This window comes from Chenopodium quinoa, unplaced genomic scaffold, assembly GCF_001683475.1.
Source record: "Chenopodium quinoa cultivar QQ74 unplaced genomic scaffold, ASM168347v1, whole genome shotgun sequence".
NCBI classification, from domain to species: domain Eukaryota; kingdom Viridiplantae; phylum Streptophyta; class Magnoliopsida; order Caryophyllales; family Amaranthaceae; genus Chenopodium; species Chenopodium quinoa.
Window position 1 is genome coordinate 1,900,031 of NW_018742726.1, and position 16,765 is coordinate 1,916,795.

Here is a 16,765-nt window from a genome sequence, read left to right on the forward strand (position 1 = left end):
CTTAATGGGATTTTGGAAGAAACTGTGTATATGACACAGGCGGAAGGTTTTGTTGATCCAAGCAATGCTGTGAAGGTATGCAAGCTTAAGAATTCCATTTATGGACTAAAGCAGGCAAGCAGAAGTTGGAATCTGCGATTTGATGAAGCCATTAGTAAGTTTGGTTTTATCAAGAATCCAGATGAGTCTTGTGTCTACAAGAAGGTCAGTGGGAGTGACATTGCATTCCTAATCTTATATGTCGATGACATATTACTCATTGGAAACAGCACTAAACTGTTAGAGTCCGTAAAAGGCTGGCTGGGAAAGTGTTTTTCAATGAAGGACTTGGGAGAGGCACAATAGTTGGGCATCAAGATCTATAGGGATAGATCTAAGAGGATGATTGGATTGAGCCAAAGTACTTATATAGATAAGGTACCGGCACGATTCAACATAGAAGGGACCAAGAGAGGGCACCTACCCATGTCCCATGGAATAACTCTCGGCAAGAAATAGTGCCCACAGACACCTAATGAGCGAGAGAGAATGAGTCAGATTCCATATGCTTCGCTTATTGGATCGATCATGTATGCCATGATATGTACTAGGCCGGATGTATCGTATGCCTTGAGTGCTACGAGCCGATACCAATCAGACCTAAGAGAGGCGCATTGGAATGCGGCCAAGAATATCCTAAAGTACCTGAAAAGGAACAAGGATAAATTCCTGGTCTATGGTGGTTGTAATGAGTTAATTGTTGAAGGTTATACTAACGCGAGCTTCCAGACTGACAGAGACGACTCCAAGTCGTAGTCGGGGTACATATTCTGCCTTAATGGAGGAGCATTTAGTTGGAAGAGTGCTAACCAGAGCACCACTGCAGATTCTACTGAAACCGAATACTTGGCAGCTTCGGAAGCAGCTAAGGAGGCAGTTTGGATTCGTAAGTTCATTGGTGAACTTGGTGTTGTACCCTCCATCAAGGGTCCAATAGACCTCTATTGTGATAACAATGGAGCTATTTCTCAGGGAGCCAAGGAAACATCAGAAGGTCAAACATGTCAAGCGGCGATTTCACATGATAAGGGAATGAAAATCCGAAGGTGAAATCAGAATTTGTAAGATTGGAACGGACGACAATGTAGCCGATCCTTTGACTAAACCTTTGTCTCAAGTGAAGCACAACAAGCACGTTGAGGCAATGGGAATCAAGCACATTGGAGATTGACTTTGATTTACCTGTATAGATGTTTTAATTAAACTCGATGTCTTATTGTAAAACACTATGTTGAACCATTCAATTTTGGAGCAATTAATTTTTCTACAAATTTATGATTACTCTATAACTATTTAATTGTGGTTTAGAATTAAATAATGAGTCCATTCGATTTTTGAGAATATTCAAAACAGGGTATCAAGACCATGTCTTGGATAAAGAAACACCTACTAAGTGAACATTGAATATTTTAATCGAAAATTATCCCTAATCGAGGTCATTTAAACGATGGACAATTAATGAGCACTTGAGATTAGTGTGTAGTATGATTTATAGCACCGTTTCTTGTGCTACAAGGACATGATAATCATAAATCATTTGCACAGGTACTAGTTTGGAACTATACCTGATAGACTTATGAGAATACTTTAAGATATATCAAATTGTCATAAGTATATTTCTCATTATAGCTATCGAATCCTTTTTCCTCGACCATGAGTATTACAAGTTCTCTTGTTTGAGTACTAGTCGTTTTGATGTTGTCAAACGTCTGCCTTAAATGGGGATTATAACGACAGCACTCAGGCGACTAGGTCCTCTTAGTAAGGGAAGCTTACAATACAAGAGTGGGAATGTCCCCCTATTAACAATAGGGAATACGTCTATATTGTTTACAACGCCTCTCGAAGAGCGAGACTGTGAAAATGTATGGCCGTGCTCAGATGGATTTTAGAAATCATCTGTTTATTGACCGTGGAACTCGGGAATCGAGAAACACTTCTGGACGTAATAAGGATGACGAAGAATCTTACCTTATAGTTCATGAAGAGACATTAAGCGACATAGGAAAAGGGCTATACACAAATTGCACACTTGTCCTTCAGTGGGAGATTGAAAGGAATGGTGTCTTTCCAACAAGTGTATTATTCCAATAGAGGGTTCAGAATTATTAGAAAGCTAATTCTTCGGTAAGGTCAAGTGATCGGAATGCCTAGGTGGAGGTCGCTTCCGATCAGTAATATTAATGTACAATTAATATTACAGCTTAATCTTGACTAAACCTTTCGGGTTGAACCCAATCGAACAATCAATCCGAGACGACGAGTCAATCCGAAGGATTTGATGAGTCGTTAGAGTTTTACGAACAAAGACGTCGAATATCGAGCTTAGAATGTCAAGACCGAGCGTCGCAAGTCGAGTCGAATTTAGAATTCGACGAGACGCGAAATCAATCAAGTTACAAGTTTAAGTTAGGCCGTAGCCTCGCATTGGCCTAGCCATGCGAGGGCTAGGCTATCTCGAGCTAGCATGTGCATCGCAATGCTAGTCACAAGCCTAGCATGCTAGATGTGCTAGGCCCACGCATGCTAGCTAGCCACCGCAAGCATCGCAGCGTTGTGTGTGTGCTAGCATGCCATGCGCCCAGCTATCGCAAGGCTAAGCCTTGCTAGCATGCTAGGCGCTGGCAGCCTCGCACAACATCACACAGCACCACGCACCAGCCAACACGCTGTTGGTTGTGCATGTGTGTGCGTGTGCCTCGCATAGCATCGCACAACACCACGCACCAGCCAGCAGCGTGTTGGGCTGTGCGTGTGGGTGTGTGTGCTTCGCATAGCAGCTCGCAATGCCTCGCCTAGCAACAGCGCCCAGCATGCATGGCTCGCTAGCAGCAGGCATACACTGGCTGGTTGCGCATGTGGGCTGGCTGTGCATGTGTGTGTGCTAGCTGGATGGCCAGGCTAGGCTCCAACTTGGCAGCTGGCTGCCTGCCTGCTGCCACTTGGATGGGGAGAGTCGGTTTGCTAGTGGGGACCAAGGGGTGTGAGCTTTGCCTTGGGGAGCAAGGCTATGGTCCCCCCCCCCGGAAATGGTCCTCACCTAATCTCTCATCCCCCTAGTGCCACTTGTAACTTCTTGATTGAATAGCAATTTTATTTTTGTTTTAATTAAAATAAAATGGGAAAATTGCAAATCTCCCACATTGATTGAGATTGGGAATTTAAGGTTCATTTCCCTATAAATACCAAGGTTTTGGGATTTGGGAAGAACACTTGAGTGGAACTAAAAAGGCATCTCCTTAGAAAAGTGAGAAAACCTTAAGTTCGTGAAACTCTAGTATTTTATTGGTCGGGTCCCGACCAACCTTCAGGACTTGGATCGTTCGGGTCTGGTTCGTGGGTACGAGCCGTCGGAGACCTTCGCATTTGCGGGGTTCGAGTTTTGAAGTAAGAGCTCGGGATTCGAGCGAAGCACGCGCCAAGGGTAAGAATGTCTTTTCCTTCTCTCTCTTAATTGTTGTTTAATTAGTGATTGTATGCTTAGTCGCTTTAATTAGTGTGCGGGTCTTGGGTGGGTTTCTCTTCCGCGTAGAGTCAGACTCTACGAAACCCAACAAATCAAAATGTTAAACAACAAACATACACTAAATTGCTCACACTTTGAATTCTAAAATAGTAATTACCACTAATAATTTTAGTGGTTGAAAATTCCAAATTTATCAAATTTATCAATATAAACATGAAAAAAGTCCCAAGTTAGAGAAACTCAACATGCAATGCATTATTTGAGTATGCAATGCTACATACAAAAAGAATGCTAAAGAATTTAAGGATAAAGAGAAATATTTCTACAATTACTAGGTGAAATGGACTAAAGAATTTAAGGATAAAGAGATTATTTCTACAATTACCAGGTGAAATGGACTAAAGAATTTAAGGATCAAGGCAAGTACTACTACAATTACCAGTAATTACAACTAACATTTTTAGGCTACTACACTTCGTTAACTAAAATTTCATCAAATCCAGCTCTTCAACATGGAATGCATGATTTAAGTATGCTATGCTACAGACAAAAAGAATGCTAAAGAATTTTAGGATCAAGACAAGTACTTTCAATCAGGAATTCAAAATTACTTGTCTAACTGAGAATTCTAAGGCCTAGATGTTGGTAGCAAACAACAGTTGTATAGCAATGGAGACTGAGCAAAGATAATCAAAAGAATATTGTCAAATGTAAAAGTATTTTATAAATTCTCAAAGTTTTATTATTCAATGCAAAGCTTTACAAATTTCTTTCAGGTTAAGCTGTAACTATGGGGCGAATTGATTGTCGAGCAACTGTGTAACAAAGTATATATATCAAGGAATTTCGAAAGTCACGAAACATTACTATAGCAAATTAGCAATCAATAAGAATAGTAATATGGAGAAACAATTGAGAATTACCTTGACCAGAGGTTTACTTTAGACAATGGCAGAGAAGGAATGACGAAGATCAGGAACAGCGAGCTTAACTTATGGAATTTTGGAAACTCAAAGTAGAGTGGAAGATGTGCACAGTAGTGTAAGAAGAGTTAGTAAAGGTAAATAAGCCAATAAGACAAACTATGAAACAATAGAAGTTTTTAAGAGTACCTTGCATGAAATGACTACTCTCTAGTGTAATGTGATGTCAAAAAAAAGATATTGTGTATTTTGTAGAGTAAAATATGGACAAGTAATGTAACACCCCAATAATTCTCTCTTTAAAACCTGTATTAACCTGTAGTAACCTGTAATCACCTGTAAATATTTTTAGTAACCTGTGTGAGAATTACTGGCATGCTTGATAAGTGGCATTTATGCCACTATTTAGATCCTCTAATCGCGGTATTTTTCTACGTTTGTCCCTTGTTTGTACCCCTTTTGCTCCGTTTCTCTCTTTATTATGTTTTTGTGCTTTTCCTCGTGTTTTATAGGCTTTTGGAGTTGATTTTGAGAGAATGAAGAGCTTGGAGAATTGGAGTTCATTTGAAGAGCTACAAAGGAAGTTAAGGAGCAAGCAATCAAGGCCATGCGGACAGCGCGGGTCGCGCTTTCAGAATGGCGCGGGCGCGCCAAACCCAGCGCGGGCGTGCCTAACATTGGGGTCGAAAATATTGGAGGCAGAATGTAGGCGCGATTTGGGCGCGGCTTAGGCGCGGGCGCTCTTAAGATAGGCGCGGGCGCTCCTAAGATAGGTGCGGGCGCTCAAGGGCCTGAACTCCAAAACTAACCTTTGTTCACTCTTTTAGCCATAACTTTTGATCTACAAATTGGATTGAGGTGATTCAAGTTGCATTAGAAACTAGACTTAAAGAGGTTTCCAACGCTAGGTTGCACGCCCCCAGAAGCTACTTAGAACAGAAGTTATGGCCGTTTGAAAATGAATGTTGCTGTCAGGCCAATCCCAGTGCGCGGCCGCGCAGGCCTCTATCGCGGGCGCGCACGAGCAGCTACGGGTCTTTTAAATGCTTCTTCCTCTCCTCTTTTTGGCCAAGTTTTGATGTTGGGTTTCTTTGGGGGTTTTCTCTCTCCTCTTTGAGGGGTTAAACCCTAACATCTCTCCATCAATCTTCACATAAATTAGGCTTAGATTTAGATTTAATCTTTGTTTTTATACTTTGTAATGTAGATTAAGAGTAATTTAGGGTATTTTAGAGAGAGAAAGTGAAGAGCTTCAATGGTGGATTGAAGAATATGAAGATGCAAAGTGACATTGTTTTGGATTCCTTTTCAATACTTCAATGAGCATTCTAAACTCTATCTCATTTATTGTTCTTTCTTAATTTCTTGCTTGATTAGAGTAGTTGTTTAGTTTAATTGCTTCTCTTTGTTCTTCTTGCTGGGTTTTGTGTTAGTTGTTCATGATTAGTGAGTAATTCCCTTTACTAAGGGATTGGTGATAGCATGTGGTGAATCTTGAATGTATTAGGCTAGACAAATGTTGGTTATATGTGATTAAATATACCTTGTAACCATGTTTTACTAATTACTCCATGTGAATGGCCAATCATGTGTTGTAATTGGGTGGATTGAACTAAGTTATGACGATAGTGTAACTTAGGGGTATCCATTAGGTGATCGATTCTATGCAAAAACCTTAACTTTCGCAGCTTATGACGATAGTATGAGCATGTGTTAAGTTGGGAAAGCCTTTGACCCCGATAGGTGGTTAGATGGTATTGTTGGTATTGCCTTATATGAGATATTTGGTTTGCATGTAAACTCATTTCCATTGCCTAACTTTATTGAAGATCATTGTCATGTTTGACCCTCTCCCTTGGTGTTAGTTTAACTTAATATTAATCTCATTTTTGTTTATTGTTCTATCCATCCTATCTCTTTGACCTAGCTTAATTGGTGGTGGTGTTGATAGTGTTTATGTCGTCTCCGTGGTTCGACCCTCTACTTACCACTAAACTTGTTTAGTGTAGGTGTATGTTTATAAATATTGTTTGGTTGAGGGTAGTTAGTCCGACGACCTAATTATCCTCCACCAAAATGGCGCCGTTGCCGGGGACGGCTTCCATTATTGTTGTATTACCTTATTGAGTCTAGGTCTTTGCGAATATTTTCTTTTCTTTTTGTTTATTTTTTGTTTAAAAAAAAGGAAAAAAAGGGGAAATTCCAAAAATATTTGAGCTTTCTTATTTGGTTGCTATTTGTTTTGCCTCATTGAGTCATGGATCAATTTGTCCAAAATGAAATGTCATGTCCTTCTTTGCCTCAATTTGAATATGAGCCCTTTTGGGTATACTTTAATAGGTTTGAAGACTTCTCTAATTACCTTGGTTGTACTTTAAGGGAGTCTTGTGAGATAATTTATTGGGGTTTGAATGAGTACACTAGGGGGGTGGTTGAAAACAAATTTAATGGTGAATTTCGAGCCACATCTTCGGATGAGGCTTGGGATTTCTATTTGTGGTTTGCTCGGGATAGCAATGAGCAAGATAATTATGATAATTGTCGTGATTTTTCTAACTCTTGCATAAACTCTAATGATGATTCTTATGTTCCCCATGATGATCCCTTGATGCATGATGGCAACCCTTCCCTTTTGTATGCTAATTGTAATGAGATGCATCCCAATGTTGATAATGTTCATGATATTTTTCAATGTTCATCAATTATGTGCATGAATTCCAATGATGCTTCACACACCCAAAATTCTCAAATGCATAATTCTTCATCTTCCTTTCCTTTTTCATACACGATTCCTAATGAGTTCCCCTATGTGTCTAATGAGCCTTTTTGTGAGGGTAATTCAGTGGGGAGATCGAAGGAAGAAGAGTGTATGGAGATGCTTAAGGAGTTTATGAGAAAACAAGATGAAGAGAGGAATGAAAGGGAAGCTTGGATTAAAATGATGGAAAGTAAAATTTCCCAACTAGCCTCATCCCAAGAGGATGCCTTTCCTTCTTCTCCCTCCTCCCATTTGAGTGAGCCTAAGGGTAATCAAGAGAGTGAGACAACTCATTTGGAATTTGAGAATGTGATTGAGGATGATGATTTTGAAAGTGATGGAGGGAGTATGGATGGTGAGATTTTTCATGACTTCGTGAATACCAACCCCTCCACCCAATTTGAGCCTCAAAACTCTTCGCAACCCATTGACGATACAAAATTGATGCAATTAAACATTGATTTGAGGTTGCTTAGAGAAAATTTTGGTTTAGGTGATGATGAGATACCGATGTTCATTCATGGTGACTTGGGGAATGTTAACAATGATGATCATGCTCTTGTTGAGAGTGAAATATCCCAATTGGTGATTGAGAATACATCGAAAATCTTTGAGGGTATTGAAGATGAGTTGGAAGAGAAAGCTTGTGATTCAATGCTAGGTGGTGTAATTGAGGTGGTGAGTGCGATCCCAATTCAAACCCCTTCAACTTACATCCCTTTTTCAAGGAAGTTTAGCAATATTCCTTCTTTTCCCATCTCACTACCATATTTTCTCAAAAATAAACCAATTGAGGAGCCCCTTGCCTCTCTATACCACCATGGCCTTACTTTTGATTTCAATGATGAGCTTTCACCTTCCAAAATGCAACTAAATAAGTTTGTTCCCTCTTTTTCTTTTTCTTATTTTAATTTTTCTTTTGATTTTTCTTTTGATTCTTTTTATTTTTCTTTTCCCCCTCCCCTCAAGCATAGAGTTTCTTTCAACTTTGTGCTTGCTTGTCATATGAGCATCACTTATGCTCTTTTTCATGAAATATTTTCCGATGCATATGACAAGCTTTTGCGTTCTTTGTCCGGTTATTTACTAATAAGGTCAATATTGGACCTTAAACAAGACTTTCTCGGGAAGTAACCCGTGTTTTTATTGCTTTTACTTTTCCTTATTTCTTTTAATTTTGTTTTCCTCTTGTTTCTCTTTGTATATAGTTACTTGATGTCTATACTTTTGCTCATGACCTTGGATCGGGAACCATAAGAAGAAACAAACCAAGGAATGCTTGTGATTGGAAGTTGAAGCACCAAAGAAGAGTAATTAGATGGAAATGATGAAAATGAGTTCATTTGCGGGTTTCACACCCACCTATCATTTGGTTCACTCTTTCCATTTTCTTTTTTTTTTATTGCTTTACCTTCTTATTTGCATGTGGTTTGAAAGATACATGTTTGTGGTTTTGTTGTTTCCTTCTTCCCTTTCTTGGTCTCTTGATTGCTTGATTTACCCCCTCCATACATACCAAGGTTTATTTTTGACTTTGGTTATTCTATATTTGGATGGCCATGAGCGCCTTATTGATTTGACTTTTGGTATACATGGATTTGTTGATCATGCTCTCATCTTGCGCAACTGTATAAACATTCTCAAGTTGTTCTTGTCTTGTGAATATTTGCTTGTATGGAGTCTTTTCCTTTAAAAACAAGGCAAGTTTTCGTATGTGTTTTATTCATTCTTGTTTTGGACTTAATGTTTTGAGCTTGTGTCCTTGAAGGCTTTCCTTCCTAATTGGTAATGGTATGCACGGTTTGAGAGTGTTTTGGGTTGAGTTAAACATATTTTAATGCTAAGGTAGCGGTTTTAAGAACTTTGGGATACTTGTAGCCTTAATCCATGGTTGTGGTAAGACGGTGTCGCTCTCCATAGTGGATATGAACCCCTTAGGTCGGTAATTGCTATACAAATCCCGTGTGAGGTTTATTTGTTCTAGCCTTCATCAACTTTGTTGAGTGGCATATTTGGATCCTTGGTTATGCATTTTTCAATCCAGAGTTTGACTTCTATCTACCCGAGATCGTGACCGAACCCTTTAAGGGAGGAAATAGGCATTTTTCATTTTCTTATCCTTCTTTTTGTTTTGTTACAAAATTGGTTTTCTTTTAAATTTGCCCCTCTTTCTAACCCTTTGAGCCTATTTCCCTTTCTTGATTTTGAGCCACATTACAAACCGAATGACCTTTTGTTCCCCTAAACCTTTTGTTTATGTGAAGCATGTTGGTTTGAGAATTGTTTTGTGTTGATTTTGAACGCAAATGAGAAAGTTGTAGTTCTTTGGTCAAGCAAGTGAGTAAACTGTGTTTCTATTCAGTGAAATAAGAGAAAATGCTTATGAAAAGCCGTCCTTACTCTAATAAGGTAAGGACCAAAAAAAAAAAAAAAAAAAAAAAACTTCATATCCCTCGTGTTTGAGCATTGAGGACAATGCTCCGTTCAAGTGTGGAGGAGTCCTGTTTCTTAGTCTTGTTAGTGTGTGTTTATTGAATAAGTGTGGGGGAATACCACCAAATTTTTAAATTTTTTAAAATTTTTCCCACCTTACACCCCAAGCATACCCTTACAACCAATAAAAGACCTTTAGACCCTATAGAGTTTAGTCTTTATCGATGGAGGAAGATAGTTGTCAAGCTTATAGAGAGAGAGTGCATAGCCAAGACGTCGGGATAACCTTCTCATCGTTTTCATTTCTTTATCTTTTTCCGGTTCCTTCGAGGAACCATGAGAAGCCCACCTAATGGTTGACTTGAAGCTAGTGGAGAGAACGCGGCTAGCTAGTTTGGGATGAAAGGTGAATTGTACGGCTCTTAGTTCTCTATGCTTAGCTTAGTCTATGTTTCTTTCAACCCTAAACATCTTGGAACGTGCATACCCTTATTTGTTTAGAAAGTTGTGCATTCATTGGTGCTTGTTTCGTTCCAAAAAGTCCACCAAGAACGTCTTGTTTTTGTGTTTATTTTATTTGTCTATGCATTGCCTTGTTTGTGTTGCTTTATGTGTAGAGTTATGGGTTAAACTCTTTGGAAACCCTTACGAGAGCACACTCGTCCTCAAAGGCGACTTTGAGGTTTAAATGGCTTGTTGTTTACGCTAAAAACAACCGTGATTCCTACGAAAGTGAGTTAGTGTATATTCTTTTTCACCCCTCTCCTTTTAGTGTTATTAGATCCTTTTTCTTTCTTTTTGTTTTTGCTTTTGTTCTTGCTTGAGGACAAGCAAGAGGCAAGTGTGGGGAAATTTGATAAGTGGCATTTATGCCACTATTTAGATCCTCTAATCGCGGTATTTTTCTACGTTTGTCCCTTGTTTGTACCCCTTTTGCTCCGTTTCTCTCTTTATTATGTTTTTGTGCTTTTCCTCGTGTTTTATAGGCTTTTGGAGTTGATTTTGAGAGAATGAAGAGCTTGGAGAATTGGAGTTCATTTGAAGAGCTACAAAGGAAGTTAAGGAGCAAGCAATCAAGGCCATGCGGACAGCGCGGGTCGCGCTTTCAGAATGGCGCGGGCGCGCCAAACCCAGCGCGGGCGTGCCTAACATTGGGGTCGAAAATATTGGAGGCAGAATGTAGGCGCGATTTGGGCGCGGCTTAGGCGCGGGCGCTCTTAAGATAGGCGCGGGCGCTCCTAAGATAGGTGCGGGCGCTCAAGGGCCTGAACTCCAAAACTAACCTTTGTTCACTCTTTTAGCCATAAAGTTTGATCTACAAATTGGATTGAGGTGATTCAAGTTGCATTAGAAACTAGACTTAAAGAGGTTTCCAACGCTAGGTTGCACGCCCCCAGAAGCTACTTAGAACAGAAGTTATGGCCGTTTGAAAATGAATGTTGCTGTCAGGCCAATCCCAGTGCGCGGCCGCGCAGGCCTCTATCGCGGGCGCGCACGAGCAGCTACGGGTCTTTTAAATGCTTCTTCCTCTCCTCTTTTTGGCCAAGTTTTGATGTTGGGTTTCTTTGGGGGTTTTCTCTCTCCTCTTTGAGGGGTTAAACCCTAACATCTCTCCATCAATCTTCACATAAATTAGGCTTAGATTTAGATTTAATCTTTGTTTTTATACTTTGTAATGTAGATTAAGAGTAATTTAGGGTATTTTAGAGAGAGAAAGTGAAGAGCTTCAATGGTGGATTGAAGAATATGAAGATGCAAAGTGACATTGTTTTGGATTCCTTTTCAATACTTCAATGAGCATTCTAAACTCTATCTCATTTATTGTTCTTTCTTAATTTCTTGCTTGATTAGAGTAGTTGTTTAGTTTAATTACTTCTCTTTGTTCTTCTTGCTGGGTTTTGTGTTAGTTGTTCATGATTAGTGAGTAATTCCCTTTACTAAGGGATTGGTGATAGCATGTGGTGAATCTTGAATGTATTAGGCTAGACAAATGTTGGTTATATGTGATTAAATATACCTTGTAACCATGTTTTACTAATTACTCCATGTGAATGGCCAATCATGTGTTGTAATTGGGTGGATTGAACTAAGTTATGACGATAGTGTAACTTAGGGGTATCCATTAGGTGATCGATTCTATGCAAAAACCTTAACTTTCGCAGCTTATGACGATAGTATGAGCATGTGTTAAGTTGGGAAAGCCTTTGACCCCGATAGGTGGTTAGATGGTATTGTTGGTATTGCCTTATATGAGATATTTGGTTTGCATGTAAACTCATTTCCATTGCCTAACTTTATTGAAGATCATTGTCATGTTTGACCCTCTCCCTTGGTGTTAGTTTAACTTAATATTAATCTCATTTTTGTTTATTGTTCTATCCATCCTATCTCTTTGACCTAGCTTAATTGGTGGTGGTGTTGATAGTGTTTATGTCGTCTCCGTGGTTCGACCCTCTACTTACCACTAAACTTGTTTAGTGTAGGTGTATGTTTATAAATATTGTTTGGTTGAGGGTAGTTAGTCCGACGACCTAATTATCCTCCACCAAAATGGCGCCGTTGCCGGGGACGGCTTCCATTATTGTTGTATTACCTTATTGAGTCTAGGTCTTTGCGAATATTTTCTTTTCTTTTTGTTTATTTTTTGTTTAAAAAAAAGGAAAAAAAGGGGAAATTCCAAAAATATTTGAGCTTTCTTATTTGGTTGCTATTTGTTTTGCCTCATTGAGTCATGGATCAATTTGTCCAAAATGAAATGTCATGTCCTTCTTTGCCTCAATTTGAATATGAGCCCTTTTGGGTATACTTTAATAGGTTTGAAGACTTCTCTAATTACCTTGGTTGTACTTTAAGGGAGTCTTGTGAGATAATTTATTGGGGTTTGAATGAGTACACTAGGGGGGTGGTTGAAAACAAATTTAATGGTGAATTTCGAGCCACATCTTCGGATGAGGCTTGGGATTTCTATTTGTGGTTTGCTCGGGATAGCAATGAGCAAGATAATTATGATAATTGTCGTGATTTTTCTAACTCTTGCATAAACTCTAATGATGATTCTTATGTTCCCCATGATGATCCCTTGATGCATGATGGCAACCCTTCCCTTTTGTATGCTAATTGTAATGAGATGCATCCCAATGTTGATAATGTTCATGATATTTTTCAATGTTCATCAATTATGTGCATGAATTCCAATGATGCTTCACACACCCAAAATTCTCAAATGCATAATTCTTCATCTTCCTTTCCTTTTTCATACACGATTCCTAATGAGTTCCCCTATGTGTCTAATGAGCCTTTTTGTGAGGGTAATTCAGTGGGGAGATCGAAGGAAGAAGAGTGTATGGAGATGCTTAAGGAGTTTATGAGAAAACAAGATGAAGAGAGGAATGAAAGGGAAGCTTGGATTAAAATGATGGAAAGTAAAATTTCCCAACTAGCCTCATCCCAAGAGGATGCCTTTCCTTCTTCTCCCTCCTCCCATTTGAGTGAGCCTAAGGGTAATCAAGAGAGTGAGACAACTCATTTGGAATTTGAGAATGTGATTGAGGATGATGATTTTGAAAGTGATGGAGGGAGTATGGATGGTGAGATTTTTCATGACTTCGTGAATACCAACCCCTCCACCCAATTTGAGCCTCAAAACTCTTCGCAACCCATTGACGATACAAAATTGATGCAATTAAGCATTGATTTGAGGTTGCTTAGAGAAAATTTTGGTTTAGGTGATGATGAGATACCGATGTTCATTCATGGTGACTTGGGGAATGTTAACAATGATGATCATGCTCTTGTTGAGAGTGAAATATCCCAATTGGTGATTGAGAATACATCGAAAATCTTTGAGGGTATTGAAGATGAGTTGGAAGAGAAAGCTTGTGATTCAATGCTAGGTGGTGTAATTGAGGTGGTGAGTGCGATCCCAATTCAAACCCTTCAACTTACATCCCTTTTTCAAGGAAGTTTAGCAATATTCCTTCTTTTCCCATCTCACTACCATATTTTCTCAAAAATAAACCAATTGAGGAGCCCCTTGCCTCTCTATACCACCATGGCCTTACTTTTGATTTCAATGATGAGCTTTCACCTTCCAAAATGCAACTAAATGAGTTTGTTCCCTCTTTTTCTTTTTCTTATTTTAATTTTTCTTTTGATTTTTCTTTTGATTTTTTTATTTTTCTTTTCCCCCTCCCCTCAAGCATAGAGTTTCTTTCAACTTTGTGCTTGCTTGTCATATGAGCATCACTTATGCTCTTTTTCATGAAATATTTTCCGATGCATATGACAAGCTTTTGCGTTCTTTGTCCGGTTATTTACTAATAAGGTCAATATTGGACCTTAAACAAGACTTTCTCGGGAAGTAACCCGTGTTTTTATTGCTTTTACTTTTCCTTATTTCTTTTAATTTTGTTTTCCTCTTGTTTCTCTTTGTATATAGTTACTTGATGTCTATACTTTTGCTCATGACCTTGGATCGGGAACCATAAGAAGAAACAAACCAAGGAATGCTTTGTGATTGGAAGTTGAAGCACCAAAGAAGAGTAATTAGATGGAAATGATGAAAATGAGTTCATTTGCGGGTTTCACACCCACCTAATCATTTGGTTCACTCTTTCCATTTTCTTTTTTTTTATTGCTTTACCTTCTTATTTGCATGTGGTTTGAAAGATACATGTTTGTGGTTTTGTTGTTTCCTTCTTCCCTTTCTTGGTCTCTTGATTGCTTGATTTACCCCTCCATACATACCAAGGTTTATTTTTGACTTTAGTTATTCTATATTTGGATGGCCATGAGCGCCTTATTGATTTGACTTTTGGTATACATGGATTTGTTTGATCATGCTCTCATCTTGCGCAACTGTATAAACATTCTCAAGTTGTTCTTGTTTTGTGAATATTTGCTTGTATGGAGTCTTTTCCTTTAAAAACAAGGCAAGTTTTCGTATGTGTTTTATTCATTCTTGTTTTGGACTTAATGTTTTGAGCTTGTGTCCTTGAAGGCTTTTCCTTCCTAATTGGTAATGGTATGCACGGTTTGAGAGTGTTTTGGGTTGAGTTAAACATATTTTAATGCTAAGGTAGCGGTTTTAAGAACTTTGGGATACTTGTAGCCTTAATCCATGGTTGTGGTAAGACGGTGTCGCTCTCCATAGTGGATATGAACCCCTTAGGTCGGTAATTGCTATACAAATCCCGTGTGAGGTTTATTTGTTCTAGCCTTCATCAACTTTGTTGAGTGGCATATTTGGATCCTTGGTTATGCATTTTTCAATCCAGAGTTTGACTTCTATCTACCCGAGATCGTGACCGAACCCTTTAAGGGAGGAAATAGGCATTTTTCATTTTCTTATCCTTCTTTTTGTTTTGTTACAAAAATTGGTTTTCTTTTAAATTTGCCCCTCTTTCTAACCCTTTGAGCCTATTTCCCTTTCTTGATTTTGAGCCACATTACAAACCGAATGACCTTTTGTTCCCCTAAACCTTTTGTTTATGTGAAGCATGTTGGTTTGAGAATTGTTTTGTGTTGATTTTGAACGCAAATGAGAAAGTTGTAGTTCTTTGGTCAAGCAAGTGAGTAAACTGTGTTTCTATTCAGTGAAATAAGAGCAAATGCTTATGAAAAGCCGTCCTTACTCTAATAAGGTAAGGACCAAAAAAAAAAAAAAAAAAAAAAACTTCATATCCCTCGTGTTTGAGCATTGAGGACAATGCTCCGTTCAAGTGTGGGGGAGTCCTGTTTCTTAGTCTTGTTAGTGTGTGTTTATTGAATAAGTGTGGGGGAATACCACCAAATTTTTAAATTTTTTAAAATTTTTCCCACCTTACACCCCTAGCATACCCTTACAACCAATAAAAGACCTTTAGACCCTATAGAGTTTAGTCTTTATCGATGGAGGAAGATAGTTGTCAAGCTTATAGAGAGAGAGTGCATAGCCAAGACGTCGGGATAACCTTCTCATCGTTTTCATTTCTTTATCTTTTTCCGGTTCCTTCGAGGAACCATGAGAAGCCCACCTAATGGTTGACTTGAAGCTAGTGGAGAGAACGCGGCTAGCTAGTTTGGGATGAAAGGTGAATTGTACGGCTCTTAGTTCTCTATGCTTAGCTTAGTCTATGTTTCTTTCAACCCTAAACATCTTGGAACGTGCATACCCTTATTTGTTTAGAAAGTTGTGCATTCATTGGTGCTTGTTTCGTTCCAAAAAGTCCACCAAGAACGTCTTGTTTTTGTGTTTATTTTATTTGTCTATGCATTGCCTTGTTTGTGTTGCTTTATGTGTAGAGTTATGGGTTAAACTCTTTGGAAACCCTTACGAGAGCACACTCGTCCTCAAAGGCGACTTTGAGGTTTAAATGGCTTGTTGTTTACGCTAAAAACAACCGTGATTCCTACGAAAGTGAGTTAGTGTATATTCTTTTTCACCCCTCTCCTTTTAGTGTTATTAGATCCTTTTTCTTTCTTTTTGTTTCTGCTTTTGTTCTTGCTTGAGGACAAGCAAGAGGCAAGTGTGGGGAATTTGATAAGTGGCATTTATGCCACTATTTAGATCCTCTAATCGCGGTATTTTTCTACGTTTGTCCCTTGTTTGTACCCCTTTTGCTCCGTTTCTCTCTTTATTATGTTTTTGTGCTTTTCCTCGTGTTTTATAGGCTTTTGGAGTTGATTTTGAGAGAATGAAGAGCTTGGAGAATTGGAGTTCATTTGAAGAGCTACAAAGGAAGTTAAGGAGCAAGCAAGCAAGGCCATGCGGACAGCGCGGGTCGCGCTTTCAGAATGGCGCGGGCGCGCCAAACCAGCGCGGGCGTGCCTAACATTGGGGTCGAAAATATTGGAGGCAGAATGTAGGCGCGATTTGGGCGCGGCTTAGGCGCGGGCGCTCTAAGATAGGCGCGGGCGCTCCTAAGATAGGTGCGGGCGCTCAAGGGCCTGAACTCCAAAACTAACCTTTGTTCACTCTTTTAGCCATAACTTTTGATCTACAAATTGGATTGAGGTGATTCAAGTTGCATTGGAAACTAGACTTAAAGAGCTTTCCAACGCTAGGTTGCACGCCCCAGAAGCTCTTAGAACAGAAGTTATGGCCGTTTGAAAATGAATGTTGCTGTCAGGCCAATCCAGTGCGCGGCCGCGCAGGCTCTATCGCGG